The sequence below is a fragment of the Hordeum vulgare genome, unplaced genomic scaffold (assembly GCF_904849725.1).
Source record: "Hordeum vulgare subsp. vulgare unplaced genomic scaffold, MorexV3_pseudomolecules_assembly, whole genome shotgun sequence".
Classification (NCBI taxonomy): domain Eukaryota; kingdom Viridiplantae; phylum Streptophyta; class Magnoliopsida; order Poales; family Poaceae; genus Hordeum; species Hordeum vulgare.
Window position 1 is genome coordinate 70,139 of NW_025422543.1, and position 17,880 is coordinate 88,018.

The 17,880-nt window shown below is 37.9% G+C and overlaps 1 non-coding gene across 1 annotated transcript; it reads left to right on the forward strand.

Annotated features, from left to right (window-relative positions):
- The first annotated feature begins 3,188 nt into the window (after positions 1–3,188).
- On the forward strand, positions 3,189–3,260 carry TRNAR-UCU. The gene has a single exon. It is a non-coding gene; the product is annotated as a tRNA-Arg (tRNA).
- Positions 3,261–17,880: the final 14,620 nt, after the last annotated feature.

Sequence of the window (17,880 nt, forward strand, 5' to 3'; positions counted from 1 at the left end):
GCCTTGAGCATTATACAAGGACGTGCTGTAGGAGTAACCCATTACCTTCTGGGTGGAATTGCCACGACATGGGCATTCTTCTTAGCGAGAATTATTGCAGTAGGATAGTGGCTAGGAGGATTTGAAAGGCATTATGGAATTAAGATTTCCCAGGTTTAGCCAAGGCTTAGCTCAGGACCCCACTACTCGTCGTATTTGGTTTGGTATTGCTACCGCACATGATTTCGAAAGTCATGATGATATTACTGAAGAACGTCTTTATCAGAACATTTTTGCTTCTCACTTTGGGCAATTAGCAATAATCTTTCTATGGACGTCCGGAAATCTGTTTCATGTAGCTTGGCAAGGAAATTTTGAATCATGGATACAGGATCCTTTACACGTAAGACCTATTGCTCATGCGATTTGGGATCCTCATTTTGGTCAACCCGCTGTGGAAGCCTTTACTCGAGGAGGTGCTGCTGGTCCAGTGAATATTGCTTATTCTGGGGTTTATCAGTGGTGGTATACAATAGGATTACGCACCAATGAAGATCTTTATACTGGAGCTCTTTTTCTATTATTTCTTTCTACGCTGTCCTTAATAGCGAGTTGGTTACATCTACAACCCAAATGGAAACCAAGCCTTTCGTGGTTCAAAAACGCGGAATCTCGTCTCAATCATCATTTGTCAGGACTTTTCGGGGTAAGTTCTTTGGCTTGGACAGGACATTTAGTTCATGTTGCTATTCCCGCATCCAGGGGGGAGTACGTTCGATGGAATAATTTCTTAGATGTATTACCCTATCCCCAGGGGTTGGGACCCCTTTTGACGGGTCAGTGGAATCTTTATGCCCAAAACCCTGATTCGAGTAATCATTTATTTGGTACCGCTCAAGGAGCGGGAACTGCCATTCTAACTCTTCTTGGGGGATTCCATCCACAAACACAAAGTTTGTGGCTGACTGATATGGCTCACCATCATTTAGCTATTGCATTTATTTTTCTCATTGCCGGTCACATGTATCGAACTAACTTCGGAATTGGGCACAGTATTAAAGATCTTTTAGAAGCGCATACTCCTCCGGGGGGTCGATTAGGGCGTGGGCATAAGGGCCTTTATGACACAATCAACAATTCGATTCATTTTCAGTTAGGTCTTGCTCTAGCTTCTTTAGGGGTTATTACTTCCTTAGTAGCTCAACATATGTACTCTTTACCTCCTTATGCATTCATAGCACAAGACTTTACTACTCAAGCTGCTTTATATACTCATCACCAATATATTGCGGGGTTCATCATGACAGGGGCTTTTGCTCATGGAGCTATTTTTTTCATTAGGGATTACAATCCGGAACAGAATGAGGATAATGTATTGGCAAGAATGTTAGACCATAAAGAAGCTATCATATCTCATTTAAGTTGGGCTAGCCTCTTTCTAGGATTCCATACCTTGGGCCTTTATGTTCATAACGACGTCATGCTTGCTTTTGGTACTCCAGAAAAGCAAATCTTGATCGAACCTATATTTGCCCAATGGATACAATCTGCTCATGGCAAGACGACATATGGGTTCGATATACTCTTATCTTCAACGAATGGCCCCGCTTTCAATGCGGGTCGAAGCCTATGGTTGCCCGGATGGTTGAATGCTGTTAATGAGAATAGTAATTCGCTTTTCTTAACAATAGGACCTGGGGATTTCTTGGTTCATCATGCTATTGCTCTAGGTTTGCATACAACTACATTGATTTTAGTAAAGGGCGCTTTAGACGCACGCGGTTCCAAATTAATGCCGGATAAAAAGGATTTTGGGTATAGTTTTCCTTGTGACGGCCCAGGGCGCGGCGGTACTTGTGATATTTCTGCTTGGGACGCATTTTATTTGGCAGTTTTCTGGATGTTAAATACCATTGGGTGGGTTACTTTTTATTGGCATTGGAAACATATCACATTATGGCAGGGCAACGTTTCACAATTTAATGAATCCTCCACTTATTTGATGGGATGGTTAAGAGATTACCTATGGTTAAACTCTTCACAACTTATCAATGGATATAATCCTTTTGGGATGAATAGTTTATCGGTATGGGCTTGGATGTTCTTATTTGGACATCTTGTTTGGGCTACTGGATTTATGTTCTTAATTTCTTGGCGGGGGTATTGGCAGGAATTAATTGAGACTTTAGCATGGGCTCATGAACGCACACCTTTAGCTAATTTAATTCGCTGGAGAGATAAGCCTGTGGCTCTTTCCATTGTGCAAGCAAGATTGGTTGGATTAGCTCACTTTTCCGTGGGTTATATATTCACTTATGCAGCTTTCTTGATTGCCTCAACATCAGGCAAGTTTGGTTAATTTAGTTTGTTTTTTTGTACTGTATCAGCACCTAGTTCATTACTCTTGATAGAGAGGGAGGATCCGCCTTCTTAAATTTCTTTTTCTATTTATTTTTCCATCTAGGATTAGAACCGTATACTTGATAATAATAGCAACGGCACATTATGGCAAAAAAGAGTTTGATTCAGAGGGAGAAGAAGCGGCAGAAATTAGAACAGAAATATCATTTGATTCGTCAATCTTTAAAAAAAAAGATAAGAAGCAAAGTTTCTCCCTTGAGTTTGAGTGAAAAAACGAAAATGCGAGAAAAATTGCAATCCCTACCGCGTAATAGTGCACCTACACGCCTTCATCGACGTTGTTTTTTGACCGGAAGACCTAGAGCTAACTATCGACATTTTGGGCTATCCGGACACGTACTTCGAGAAATGGTTTATGAATGTTTATTACCGGGTGCAACAAGATCCAGTTGGTAAGGATAAAATACCCTTTCGTATTTGTATGGATTTCTGGAATTGATAATCATAGAGGAGCCCTCTTTACCATTCTGTATAAATGGACTATTCTATTTGTATAGATATGGTAGAGGGACGTATCGAACCCTCTTTTATCCACTAGTTACCCCTCTTTAGTTTAAGAGTATAGAGCAGTTTGGTAGCTCATAAGTCTCATAACCTTGGGGTTGCGGGTTCGATTCCCACTACCGGCCCCATACTCCTTCTTTAATGATATATGCATGATATATACATCATCCATTTGTATCTGGATTTTTTGATTTCCTAAAAGAGTTTTGGTCTAACAGTTTTTTCTCGGAAGAAGACAACAAATAAAAGAAAGAATAAAAGAAAGAATAAAATACGAAAGAAAAGCGTCCATTGTCTAATGGATAGGACAGAGGTCTTCTAAACCTTTGGTATAGGTTCAAATCCTATTGGACGCAATCTTATTTCTATCTATTCTTTAAATAACTATACTAAACTAAAAACAAAGAAAACTTTTTTGCATGATTCAAATAACAAGAGTAGACATGCAAAATAACAAGAGTAGATATGCCAAATTTATTTGTTACTGAAGGGAAAACCGTTCCAGCTGTTCCTGAATAGCTTCCTTCAAAAGGATTTCCGCTTGCTCGGTGAATGTCTTGCTAGAAGATATAATTTCTTGGAATTGAGGTTTAGTATCTTTTAGGTGTTTACGTAACTCATCCAGAAATTTATTTACCTGTTCGATTTCTAACGAATCAAGATATCCTCTTGTTCCGGTATAAATAGTAGCTATCTGCTCTTCCACTGGGAGAGGATTTGCCTGGGATTGTTTAAGCAATTCCCTTAATCGTCGACCCCTTGCCAATTGATTCTGACTTGTTTTATCGAGAGCAGAGGCGAATTGTGCAAAGGCTTGTAACTCTGCGAATTGAGCTAGTTCCAATTTTGATTTGCCAGCTACTTGTTTCATGGCTTTAATTTGAGCCGCGGATCCTACTCTGGAAACAGAAATACCCACATTAATAGCGGGTCGAATTCCGGCATTGAATAGATCCGCCGATAAGAATATTTGTCCATCTGTAATGGAGATTACATTAGTAGGAATATAGGCGGAAACGTCTCCAGATTGAGTCTCAACTATTGGTAAAGCGGTCATACTTCCTTCGCCTAAAAGAGAATTTAATTTAGCGGCTCTTTCTAAAAGGCGTGAATGCAAATAAAAAACATCCCCTGGATAAGCCTCACGGCCGGGAGGTCTTCTTAATAGAAGGGACATTTGGCGATAAGCTTGTGCCTGTTTGGAGAGATCATCATAAATTATTAAAGTATGCCGTTCGCGGTACATAAAATACTCAGCCAGGGCTGCTCCCGTATAAGGAGCGAGGTATTGTAATGTAGCAGGTGAATCCGCCATTTCAGCTACTACAATAGTGTATTCCATGGCCCCCTCCTCATGGAAAGTAGTTACTACTTGAGCTACGGAGGATGCTCTTTGACCGATAGCTACATAAACACATATTACACCTTGCCCTTTTTGATTGAGAATTGTATCTGTAGCTACTGCTGTTTTGCCAGTCTGTCTGTCCCCAATAATTAACTCTCGCTGACCGCGCCCTATAGGAATCATCGAATCGATAGCAATAAGCCCTGTTTGAAGAGGTTCGTATACGGAACGCCTGGAAATTATACTTGGAGCAGGAGATTCAATTAAGCGAGATTCGGAAGCTATAATTTCGCCTTTCCCATCAATAGGTTTAGCCAGAGCATTTACAACACGACCCAAGTAAGCCTCACTCACGGGTATCTGAGCAATTCTTCCTGTTGCTTTTACAAAACTGCCCTCTTGTATCATCAACCCATCGCCCATTAATACAATCCCAACATTTTTGGATTCCAAATTCAGAGCAATACCCCTAGTACCTTCTGCAAATTGGACTAATTCACCCGACATTATTTCACCAAGACCTATAATACGAGCAATCCCATCCCCCACTTGAACTACGCGACCTATATTCTCAATCCCTACTTTCCTATTATATTGTTCAATACGTTCGCGGAGAATTTTATGAATTTCGTCGACTCGAAGGGTTGCCATTAGTGTTTCTTGACTCTTTTTTCGAAAGCAAGGGGAAAAATAATGCCTAAATTCTAAACGAAAGTAGAAGTTCAAGGCCTAATTAATTTAATTATCTCTTCCATTCCAGGGACCCGAGAATGCCAATATTAGCACGAATCGTACGGAAATGTAACTCGGTATTCAAACAACTATTCAGAGTTCCTAGAGCTCCTTGTACGGCCTGTTGGAAAACCCGCTGTCGGACCTGATTCATTGCCCTTTGTTTTTCAAAATAAAGGGTTTCGTTTTTAGACTTTTCTAATTGTTCCAAACTAATAGAAGTAGCATTAATCAAATTTGCTTTTTCTCGTTCTATCTCAGAGTATCCATTCATTCGATACTCATCCGCTTCTAGTTCGACTTTCTGTAATCGAATCCGAGCTTTTTCGAGTTGCTCAATGGTCCCTCTACGCAATTCTTCTGAATTTCGAATAGTACTCAAGATCCTCTGTTTTCGATTATCTAATAAATCTTTTAATGAAAGTAGATTATTTTGTAAGTTTACAACTTTTATGATCTCTTCCCGAACCAAACATGAATCTTTCGATTCATTTGGCTCTCACGCTCCTTTTTTTCTTTTTTTGCTATAGCAATTTCCATATCTTTTTTTAAGTATAAGTAATGAGCCTATCCTCTATCTTATTTTTTATGTTTATATTTCAATATACCGAAACCTATATAAGACTAGATAAATATTAAGAGGACTCTTCCGCCTAGATAAAAATATATCATGGTCAGCAAAGTTGTTTCTTTATTTATATTTGCCCTTTAGTTAATAATTTCAATTTCATTAAGAAAAACTAACTAAATAAATGGAAAATGAAAATTAATAGAATTCTTTTTTTTTTTTCTTCAAATCCAAAAAATTTCTCTTTTTTATACATAGGTCGTCGATTCGGCATTGGTTAAAAAAGGGCAGGGTGCCCCTTCTTTTTTTTTCTAGTAAATAGTTCAAACCATTTTATCGATATGAGTGTTCTATATCAGATAAATTTTACATTAGCTATTTCCCGTTTAAATTCGGTACTAATACTAATATAGTTGTAGAAAGAGTACCTCTTTTTGCCTGGACTTCAAGCAGTTTAGCTTTAACCGTGTTAATGGTCTCACATTCTTGGTTTATAGAGAATCAAAATTGATTTACCAATGAGTCGCGAAATGCTATGGTTCTTCCATATGATTTCTGAATTTATTCAGAAGTAATTCGTCGAGATCGTGCACCCTTTTCTTATTTATCCGAAAAATACTAAAAAATATTCTAAAGTGCAGCCGGATAGATCCAATCTATTCTTGAAATAGACAACTCGCACACACTCCCTTTCCAAAAAAAATCAAAACACCAACCACTACAGTTAGATTTATTAGATTTGTTGCTAAAATATCGGTATTAAGCCCGAAACTGCCAGCGGATGGCCAGTGAGCTAAAAAAACGAAAGAATGGGTTACATTTTTCATATGCTCTCCTCTTATAGATAGGACGAACAAAGAACAAAGTTTTTCGATCACTTACTTCGCTCGCCCTTTTTTGATCGGTTTTTTTAATGCAAATAGATTCAATCTAGTAATTTCTTTTAGATTAAGTCTTAGGTCTTGTTTGACCGGTGAAAGGCTTCCTTTGTTGAAATGTTCCGTTCCCAAAATTCCTAAAATAAAAGGAAAAAACTTTCCACTTTCCTAAACTAAGGACGGGAAATAAGAAGGCGAGCATATCTTCTAAATTAATCATACTCAACTCAGCCCTTCCTAGAATGCGGTATTATCTGTCCCGATAAATAGATAATTCCAGGAGTAATAAATAGGAGTAAATTAAATAAAGTATTGATATAATTGGAATTGCGGAAGCAAATACCAATTTACTAAAAAAAGAAAAAAGTATCTAATCGAAATCGAAAGAACTTTTTTTTTTAGGATTAAACAAAAGGGTTCGCAAATAAAAGCGCTAGTGCCACAACTAGTCCATAAATTGTTAAAGCTTCCATAAAAGCTAGACTAAGCAATAAAGTACCTCGTATTTTACCTTCTGCTTCTGGCTGTCTCGCAATACCTTCTACAGCTTGTCCTGCAGCAGTACCTTGACCAACTCCAGGTCCAATAGAAGCAAGCCCTACGGCCAATCCAGCAGCAATAACAGAAGCAGCAGCAATTAGTGGATTCATGGTGAGTAGTTCCTCGTGTCAAAAAAAAAGAAATGGTTAAGGATACAATCAACCAAAAAATTCTTACTTCTAAGCTCTATTGGGGAGAAGTAAAGTAACTAAAAAGTACAAATTGAAATCAAATTGAAATGTGAATTGTCCGAACTACATAGAAGGGAATTCTATATCCATATATCGGATTAGATAATGAATCTAACCTAGGAATATATAATATAATATCAATATCCTATATACATTTGTTTCTTCTATTTTGTTTGCATATTTTCTCATTTTCTATTGAATCGGATTCTAAAATCATTGCTTAAAGTGGAAACCCGCATAAAAGAGGACTCCACTTATAGATATTAAGGATATTTATTATAGTATAGATCTAGCCTGACTCCACCCTCCTTAATGCATATATACTTTGAAAATTCCATAATATAGTCTATTCTATTCTCTCTCCTACAACTCTAGGCTATATATTCATACGCATTTCTAACTATTGCAACCAAGCAGATTATCTGGAACCATGCATGAATTGAGCTAAGCTGAAAAAAAAAATACTATATTCCAAAACTAGTCAATTCAATGATGACCCTCCATGGATTCACCTATATAGGCTGCGGCTAATGTTGCAAAAATAAGAGCTTGAATACCGCTTGTAAATAATCCAAGAAACATGACCGGTATAGGGATTACTAAGGGGACTAAAGAAACAAGAACAACAACGACTAATTCATCCGCCAATATATTCCCGAAAAGTCGAAAGCTAAGCGATAATGGTTTTGTGAAATCTTCTAGGATGTTAATTGGTAAAAGGATTGGGGTTGGTTTAATATATTTCTCGAAATAGCTCAATCCTTTTTTGCTAAGACCAGCATAAAAATATGCCGCTGACGTGAGTAAAGCTAAAGCAACAGTAGTATTTATATCATTCGTGGGCGCTGCTAATTCCCCATGGGGTAACTCTATAATTTTCCAAGGTAAAAGAGCACCCGACCAATTTGAAACAAAAATAAAAAGGAACATAGTTCCAATAAAGGGAACCCAGGGACCATATTCTTCTCCAATCTGAGTTTTGCTCAAGTCTCGAATAAACTCAAGGACATATTCAAAAAAATTCTGCCCGTCGGTCGGGATGGTTTGTGGATTCCGAACAGCTATGACAACTGAACCTAGCAAGATAGTAATTACGACCCAAGAAGTGATGAGTACCTGGGCATGAATTTGAAAACCTCCTATTTGCCAATAGAAGTGTTGGCCTACTTCTACACCCGATATATCGTATAACCCCTTGAGTGTTTTAATGGAACAAGGTATAATATTCATATTGTCCTCTGATAAAAATTGAACTTCAAAAAAGGAATTCTTTTGATTCAACCATCTCTTTCTCAACTCAGCAACTTGAACTATTAATTTGATATTTAGGATACCAAGAAAGCACATCAGATCATAATATATATCAATACCCTCTAATATATATCAATATTCCCCTTCTTTTTTCTATGCAAAACAAATTCTATGCAAAAAAAGATATAGTAAGTCATTCCATAAATCTACGCAGTTGTCCAAGAATTCACTATATATTCTTAATCAACGATTTCTTATATAGAGAGAACGGCCCTCACAAATTGAAAATACTAATTTGTTAAGAATCAATCGAATTGAAGTCATAGTGTCATCGTTGGCTGGAATCGATATATTCGCGAGATCCGGGTCACAATTTGTATCGACTAAAGAAATAGTAGGAATTCCCAAAATGGCACATTCCCGAAGAGCTATATACTCTTTTTGCTGATCAAGGACGATCACAATGTCTGGCAATCTCGTCATATATTTGATCCCGCCGAGATACCTTTGTAAGGTAGATAATTTTCTCTTCAAGATTGCCACATCTCTTTTTGGGAGATGGTGGAATTTTCCCATTTTTTCTTCCGCTCTTAAGTCTCTAAATTGAGAAAGTCTAGTTTTCGTAATCGACCAATTCGTTAACATACCACTGAACCACTTTTTATTAACATAATGACAACGAGCCCTTATTGCAGCTGATGCTACTAAATCTGTTGCTCTTTTTTTGGTACCAACAATTAAGAAACTTTTTCCCTGACTTGCTGCATCAAAAACTAAATCACAAGCTTCTGATAAAAAACGGGCCGTTCTAGCGAGATTTATAATATGAGTACCTTTACGCTTTGCCGAAATGTAAGGGGCCATTTTAGGATTCCATTTCTTAATACCATGACCAAAATGAACTCCTGCTTCTATCATCTCTTTCAAATTAATGTTCCAATATCTTCTTGTCATTTTTTCCACACTTCCTTTTTTTTTCATCCTAACATTCCATTACGGAATTTATTTCTTTTTGAAGATTAAGAAAGATCCGAAATAGCTTGAAATAAATAAAATAATAATTGTTCTGAGAGAACCTTGTACTAAGAGTTGGCCATTGATACATTGATACATGGTATAAACAAAACCTTAATTTAATGAATTAACTGACTTGTTTTACTTATTAAAATAAAAATCTTAAAAATCTAAAATTTAACCTGTTAGTGTTCTAAGTTCAAAAGTCTAGTAAAGTAAAAAATATGTTTTATGTATCCTTAGGGTTAAATGTTAAATGGGGGTTTTTATGTCTCATAAAAATTGTTTGTTACGTCAGAATCTGAAGAAACTAATTCTGTATGGAGAAACAAAAAATCTCTCATTTCCGACGCGAATAGATTTTTTTTTTTTATTTCGAAATAAAGGTTCTTGTCTTGTGGGGAACGATGCACAAATTTTTGGAATCCGGTACCAACAGGTATAATCCCCCCCAGAACTACGTTTTCTTTCAAGCCTTTCAACCAATCAATGCGACCTCGTAGGGCAGCTTTTGCTAAAACTCGAGCAGTTTCTTGAAAACTTGCTTCAGATATGAAACTTTGGGTATTCAGGGAAGCCCTTGTTATTCCCAATAAGATTGCCCGATAATAGATCGATTCATCCAAAGCTCGCCCTGCTCGTTCCGCTCGCAATAGTCCGATTAATTCCCCAGGCGAAAAAACATTAGACATTCCATCTTCGGAAACCCGCACTTTTGATGTTACTTGGCGTATAATAATCTCTATATGTCTATTATGGATCTGTACCCCTTGGGATCGATAAACCTTTTGGATTTTATTAACCAAAGAAATACGACTTTGGGCTATGGTTAGCTCAGCTCCAATCAAGAATCCCCAAGGGACCCCAAGAATTCTTGGTATACGCTCATTCCAATCCTCAATTCTCCTTTCGAGATTGGGGGATAATGAATCAATTGAACGCGCTTCAAAGATTTGTTCCACTTTTGGAAGACCTTGCGTTATGTCACTAGATCTCGATTTTTCATATATAAACGTAACTAACCTATCTCCCTTGTAAAGGATTTCTCCATAATGACCATTAACAGTTGCTCCTGTAGTGGCCAAATAAGGTTTAGCTGCTCTTATAACAAAGGAATCCATATTTACACTGAAAATTTGACCAGATTTTTTTATGTGCGATTTAAATAGACATACATTTTCACAAATAAATTGTCCAAGGTGAATTATTGCCAATGTCTCTTCCCAAGAATCATGATGGACAAAGTGACAATTCAAAAGGAATGGATCCAACATTATGTTACTATCGAAATTGGAAATCCTTTTATTTTCATCTATTAAAGAGTATTTAAGTTCTTGAAGTACTTGGAAGGTTTGTTTCAAATTGTCAACGAACAAATATTTTTTTAGCAGGATTTTATTATGCGTTAGTAAATAGTAAGATGAAGAAAAATGCGATATACTAGCTACAATAGCCCCTAAGGGCCCAAAAATTTCTAGAATAGGAATTCTAGGATTCCATTCTTTTATCGCATTGGGATGTTTTGAATTCTTGAATAAACCAATTCGAGAACAGTTGGATGCCGACAAAATCATCAAAGATTGGTATTCTTTATTTCGATTCAACAAAGTGCCAATAGCTTCTTGATGTTGGCTAAGTGATTCAATCTTCGCCTTGGAATAAAAAGAATTGCTATTGGCGCGATCTAACCTATTATGGGGAGTCGGTCCTCCACTTGTCCTATCATACCTTTTTCGTGTATACGAAATAGTGGACTTGACTAACTCAATTCTTAGGAAATCGCGAATAAGATCATTTGCTCTTACCTCAACAAGGGAAGCACCAGCCTTTTCTTTTTCTTCTTGTTCCCAATTCACTACTAAGCAAGTTCTAACAAATTGACTATTTGTGTGATAAATTCTTTGAGTTAACTTGCTATTTTCATGATAAATAAAATTGACAAGTCGAATTTGGAGATTATTTTCTTCTTGCAAGAGATCCTGCGGGAAAAGTGTTGCTAAATTTCTTCCTTCGTCCATTTCATATGCCACTGTAGGGCGAACGGAAACAAAATACTTTTCCTTGCTCTTGAGAATTTTTTTCCGTTGAACATAGACCCAATTTTTCTTTTTTTTTGATTCCTTAGAATCTTTTTTTTGTCTTTCTGGCGGTATCAAACACCCACCTAATATCTTATCTGCCTCTTCAGGAAAATGAATATCTCCGGAAAATATTTTGAGTTCCGTATGGCTTTTTTTTCTCTTCACTCGGACCAGTCCGCCTAGTCCACTTCTTGTATTTTTTGTGAGTTGTGTATCCACTCCAATAATACTATTGTCAAGTATCTTTAGGGATGAAGATCTCGGCAAGATATGAAGTTCTTGAAGAATGAAAAAAAACCGATCTACTTCTTTTTGGTATTTTAGACTAAATTCTTTTGTTCCTCGATGCTCAATCAAACCCTCTTTTTTTAAGATGGAATCTTCCTCTGGGCTCTCGTATTCGTCCTCTGAGTCTTCTTCTGAGTCTTCCTCTAAAGTACCATATTTTTCCTCGCCGCTTTCCCCGGGGCTGCCATATTCGTCTTCTGAGTCTTCTTCTAAAGTTCCATATTCGTCCTCTTGGGTCCTATATTTGCTCTCTGGGTTCCCATATTCCTCTTCTGAGTCTTTCTCTAAAGTCCTATATTCGTTCTCTGGGTTCCCATATTTGTTTTCTGGGCTCCCATATTCGTTTTCTAGGGTTTCATATTCGTATTCGTCTTCTAGGATTCCATATTTAGATTCTTCTAGGGTTTCATATTCGTCCTCTCGGGTCCTGTATTCGTGTTCTAGGGTCTCATATTCCTCTTCTGAGTCTTCCGCTCGAGTCCTATATTCTTCTTCTAGGGTCCTATATCTAAATTTAACAATTCCTGAACCCTTTTTATCTTTTCTGTATCGGGGATCGTCAAAATAAGCAAAAATAGTATTTCTACGTAAAACACCCATAAAGGGGATTTCAATCGAAATCCCAAAACAGGATATTAGTTCTTTCTCTTGTTCTTGATGATATTGTAATGGAATGACGAACCTATTTCTTCGCTTTTTCGCCAACAAATCTGAATTATCTTGAAAAATAGAAGGATAGATCAAATTCCAATGGCCATTGGACATGATTCGATCCGACGTTGAATAATCAAGAATTTCCCTATCTTTTTTACCATAAGTATTCATTTGATCTTGATCCTTGTGGAGTGAAAAAGACGCTATACTGGATCTGCACATACTTACGGATAATATCCATAAATGGCTTGTTTTTGGTAATCGACGAAGATTACCATATTGATATTCGGGCGCATGGTAAACATCAGTACTCCAGTGCATTTCGCCGTCTGATTCAGAATAAATATGCTTTTGTACCCTTTCTTTAAAATGTAAAGTGGACGTTCCGGCACGAATCTCCGCAATTACTTGTTCAGATTTTACATATTGATCATTTTGCACTAGAATCAAGCTTTTTGAGGGAATATTCACACTATATAGAATATCTTGACTCTGAATAGTTACATGCAAGTCTATATAACATAGAAAAGCAGGCTGTCCATGACGGGTACGTGTGGGGTGAACCAAATTCTCATTGAATTGGATTTTTCCATTCGAAGGGGATCGTACAAGGTCGGCAGTACCCCCTGTGAATACTCCGCCAGTATGAAAAGTTCTTAATGTTAGTTGAGTCCCTGGCTCCCCAATTGATTGACCCGCAATAATACCTACGGCTTCTCCCAATTCCACCAGATCACTATGAGTAGGACTCCGGCCATAGCATAATTGACAGATCCAAGAAGTGCTTCGGCAAGTAAAGGGGGTTCTAATATATATTGGTTGTGCTCGAAATGGTTGTGCTCGAAAGGCAGTTATGAATCGATTGACTAATCCAATTCCAATATCTTGATTTCGCGCGGCAATGCATCGTGAACCGATATATATATCGTCTGCTAATACACGACCAATTAGTGTTTGGACAAAAAGTTTTTCCGTCATCCCATTTTGAGGACTTACAGAAATACCTCGGATAGTACCACAATCTCTTCTACGCACAATAATATGTTGAACTACTTCAACAAGTCTACGTGTAAGATATCCAGCATCTGCTGTTCGTACAGCAGTATCTACAACCCCTTTGCGGGCTCCATAGCAGGAAATTATATATTCTGTCAAAGAAAGTCCCTCGCGTAAATTGCTTTGAATAGGTAAATCAATCATTTGTCCTTGAGGGTCCGACATTAATCCTCTCATACCTACTAATTGGTGTACTTGAGATGCATTTCCTCTGGCTCCTGAAAAAGACATTAGATAGACTGGATTAGAAGGATCCGTTATCCGAAAATTTGAATTCATTTCTTGTTTCAAATATTCACTTGTCGCATACCATATCTCAACAGATTGGCGTAATTTTTCTACCGCGTGTACAGCCCCATAATAATAGTGTTTCTCCAAAAGAAAACTCTGTTGTTCCGCGTCTTGGACTAACCATCCCTTAGAGGGTATTGTTAAAAGATCCTCGATTCCTAACGAAATCGATGTAGTAGTGGCTTGATAGAAGCCCAGAGTCTTTAGTTGATCCAGTATATGGGATGTATATCCCATTCCAAAATGATCTATTAATCTGCTAATAAGTCGTTTCATACCAGTTCCGTCTATCTCTTTATTATGAAAGACCAGATTGGCCCGTTCCGCCATACATAAGTACCCCCTTTTCGGCTGAGTAGGATTCGACAATTGCTGAGTAGGATTCGACAATGGGCCTGAGTCAGTGATTCGAAAATTTAATTAACTTAATTGCCTCAATCTCAATCTGGATTCGCGTGGCAAATAATGATGATACTAGGGAAATCGGAATGCCCCCCGAAAGCAAAGGGGAGGGGCATCGCCGAATCTAACTTTCTTGTTTAGGTAGTGTATGAATAGGCCTGACTAAATCCTTGTACGGCTTCCTCTATTTCTCTATAAAAAGAAATATGACCAAGAGTGGTTCGAATGTATATCGAACGAATTTCTTTTTTTCTATTTCCCATTATTAGATAGTGAGCATAAATCTCATGATAAGTCCCCAAAGATTCATATTGAATTTCAATCGGAACTTCTCTTGACCCAATGACGCGTTGATCCAGGTTCCATCGTAGCCACAAGGGACTATCTAAACTGATTAGTTTTTGTCTATAAGCTCCCAGTGCATCATAAGAACTAGAAAAATGGGGTTCTTTATCTTTCCTATACTTAGAATTATTATTATTGTAATTGACTTTTAAATTTGGATAGTTTCTGAAACTATTATATCTATTTGCACAAATACCTCGACGCTTTCCAATTGTTAATACATAAAGCCCGATAAGCATGTCTTGGGTTGGTACGCAAATAGGATCCCCAATAGCAGGAGATAAGAGATTCATATGAGAAAACATAAGTAAACGGGCTTCCGCCTGAGCTTCCAAGGATAAAGGTAGATGAACAGCCATTTGATCTCCATCAAAGTCTGCATTGAAACCCTTACACACTAATGGGTGTAAAGAAATAGTACGCCCCTCTACTAAAGTGGGTTGAAAGGCCTGTATGCCTAATCTATGCAGAGTAGGTGCTCTATTTAACAGTACAGGATGTCCCCGCATAACTTCTTGAAGTATTTCCCATACAATGGGTTCCTTTTCCCAAATTTTCCTTTTAGCAATCCTGACATTAGAAGTGGCGCGTTTCGTGATTAAATCGCGAATTACAAATAGCTGAAAAAGCTTTATTGCTATCTCTAGAGGTAATCCACATTGATGTAATGAAAGCGAAGGACCCACAACAATGACAGAACGCCCCGAGTAATCGACCCGTTTCCCAAGCAGAGTCTCGCGAAACCTTCCCTCTTTACCTTCAATTACATCTGAAAGTGATTTGTATACTTTATTGTGACCATCCCTCGTCGGTTGCCCGCGGGACCCACTATCAAGAAGTGTATCCACGGCTTCTTGTACCAATTTTTCCTGGCACATTACTAAATCTGCTGGCGCTAATTCACTTCTTTTTAATAGATAGGCAAGATTGTTGTTCCGACGGATAACTCTCTTATAAAGTTCATTAATGTCTGAAGTCACTACTTTATCTCCAGACCTATAAACAATAGGTCTCAATTCGGGAGGAAGAACCGGTAATAAGCACAAAACCATCCATTCTGGTTCTACATTTGTTTGAATAAAATGTTTCGCCAATTGCATGCGTCTAATCAAAAAAACTTTTCTTATTCGTCTTTTTCTATCTTCCCACTCATCTCCACTATACCCCTCGTCTTCTAATTCCTTCCATTCGACCAAAGAATTCTCTATAATAATTCGCAAATCCAAATCTGCTAATTGTTCTCTAATAGCACCTGCTCCTGTCGCAATTTCCCGATTTCGAAATGTTGCAAAGCCTGGGGTAGAAAAAAAGGGAGAAATGCTGTGGTTACAGGATGCAATTTCCTCTTCGAATAAACCTCGTAATCGTAAAAAAGTGGGTTTTTTAGTGCTGGGCCTAGCAAAAGAGAAATCGCCGTATACTAGGCCCTCCAACTTCTTAAGAGGTTTATCTAAAAGATTCGCGATATAACTAGGAAGACCTTTCAAATACCACACATGAGTCACGGGACATGCGAGTTTGATGTATCCCATTTGATATCTTCGTATCCGAGAATCCACAAATTCTACCCCGCATTTTTGGCAAAATCTTTCGTCTTCGTTTTCAGCTCCGCTCGCTCGAGAATTGCCACAACCGCAAATCCCGCTTTTTATGGGTCCAAAGATTCTTTCGCAAAACAATCCATCTTTTTCTGGTTTATCGGTTTTATAATGAAAAGTAGAGGGCCTTGTGACTTCGCCAACGGCTTCTCCATTAGGTAGGTTTTTGTTAGCCCAAGCCTTTATTTGTTGAGGGGAAACGAGTCCAATTTGAAGTTGTTGATGTTTATATTGGTCAATCATAAAATAGAAATAAGAAAAGAATTTATATTTATTCCGATCAAACTTCCTCCCTATTAACCTGGAAGTTCTTTTCAGATACAAGGAAATGATTCAGTTCTAGAGCCAAAGATCGTAGTTCTCGAACGAGCACTCGAAAAGATTCTGGAGGATCCTCATGATTAGGTATTCTTTTTCCCCAGATCGTAGCATTAAGTATTTCTTGGCGAGCTATAAGATGGTCAGATTTATAAGTAAGTATCTCTTGTAAAATATGAGCAACACCAAATCCTTCTAAAGCCCAAACTTCCATTTCTCCTACTCGTTGTCCCCCTTGCTTGGCTCTTCCTCTAACCGGTTGTTGTGTAACAAGTGAGTAGGGCCCAGTAGAACGCCCATGAATTTTCTCATCAACTTGATGAATTAATTTTAAGATATAGGACTTCCCTATTAGAACAGGTTGCTCAAAGGGGTCGCCTGTTCTTCCATCAAATATTCTGCTTTTTCCCGGGTACTCGGGTTCAAATACCCATGGATTTTTTGTTTCTTTACTGGCTTCATATAATTCTGAAAACACAAGTTTTCTTGAAGCCTCTTGCTCATATCTCTCATCAAAGGGTGCTATTCTATAATGTTTCTTTAGCAGATCCCCCGCTAATCCGAGCGAGCTTTCAAATATTTGTCCCACATTCATTCGGGAGGGTACTCCTAAGGGATTGAAGACCATATCAACGGGTGTTCCATCTTGCAAATAGGGCATATCTTGCCTAGGCAAAATTTTGGAAATGATCCCTTTATTCCCATGTCTTCCGGCTACTTTATCCCCAACTTTGATTTCACGTTTCTGTAAAATATATACACGAACCATTATGTCGAGGGGGTCCCTTTGGATCCATTTCACATCGATAACGCGCCCTCTTCCACCTATAGGTAATTTCAGAGAAGTTTCTTTTGAAGTGGAAACCTCAAGGCCGAATATGGCCCGTAATAATCCAGCTTCTGCGATATATGATGATTCGCTCGCTATCTGAGGCGTTAATTTACCTACTAAAATATCACCAGTTTCTACCCAGGATCCCAACCTAACAACTCCATTTTTGTCCAAATTGCGGAGTAAATGTTCTTCTAGATGTGGTATTTCTTTAGTGATTTTTTCAGCGGAGCCCTGGCTTGTCGTATCCGTCTGAATTTCATATTTCCGGATGTGAAAAGAGGTATAAATATCCTCATATACCAAACGTTCGCTAATTAGTACTGCGTCTTCAAAATTGTAACCTTCCCATGGCATATAAGCTACTAATACGTTTTTTCCTAAAGCAAGTTCCCCCCCAACTGTAGCAGCTCCTTCTGCTAAAATTTGTCCTTTTTTAATGGATTTACCCCGTGGAACCCGAGGTTTTTGGTGCATACAAGTATTTTTGTTAGAGCGACGGTGGTTAACTAAAGGAATACTTATAGTCTTCCCACTACTTGATAAAAGTATCTTATGACTATCAGTAGAAATGATCTTTCCCTCGCGTTCG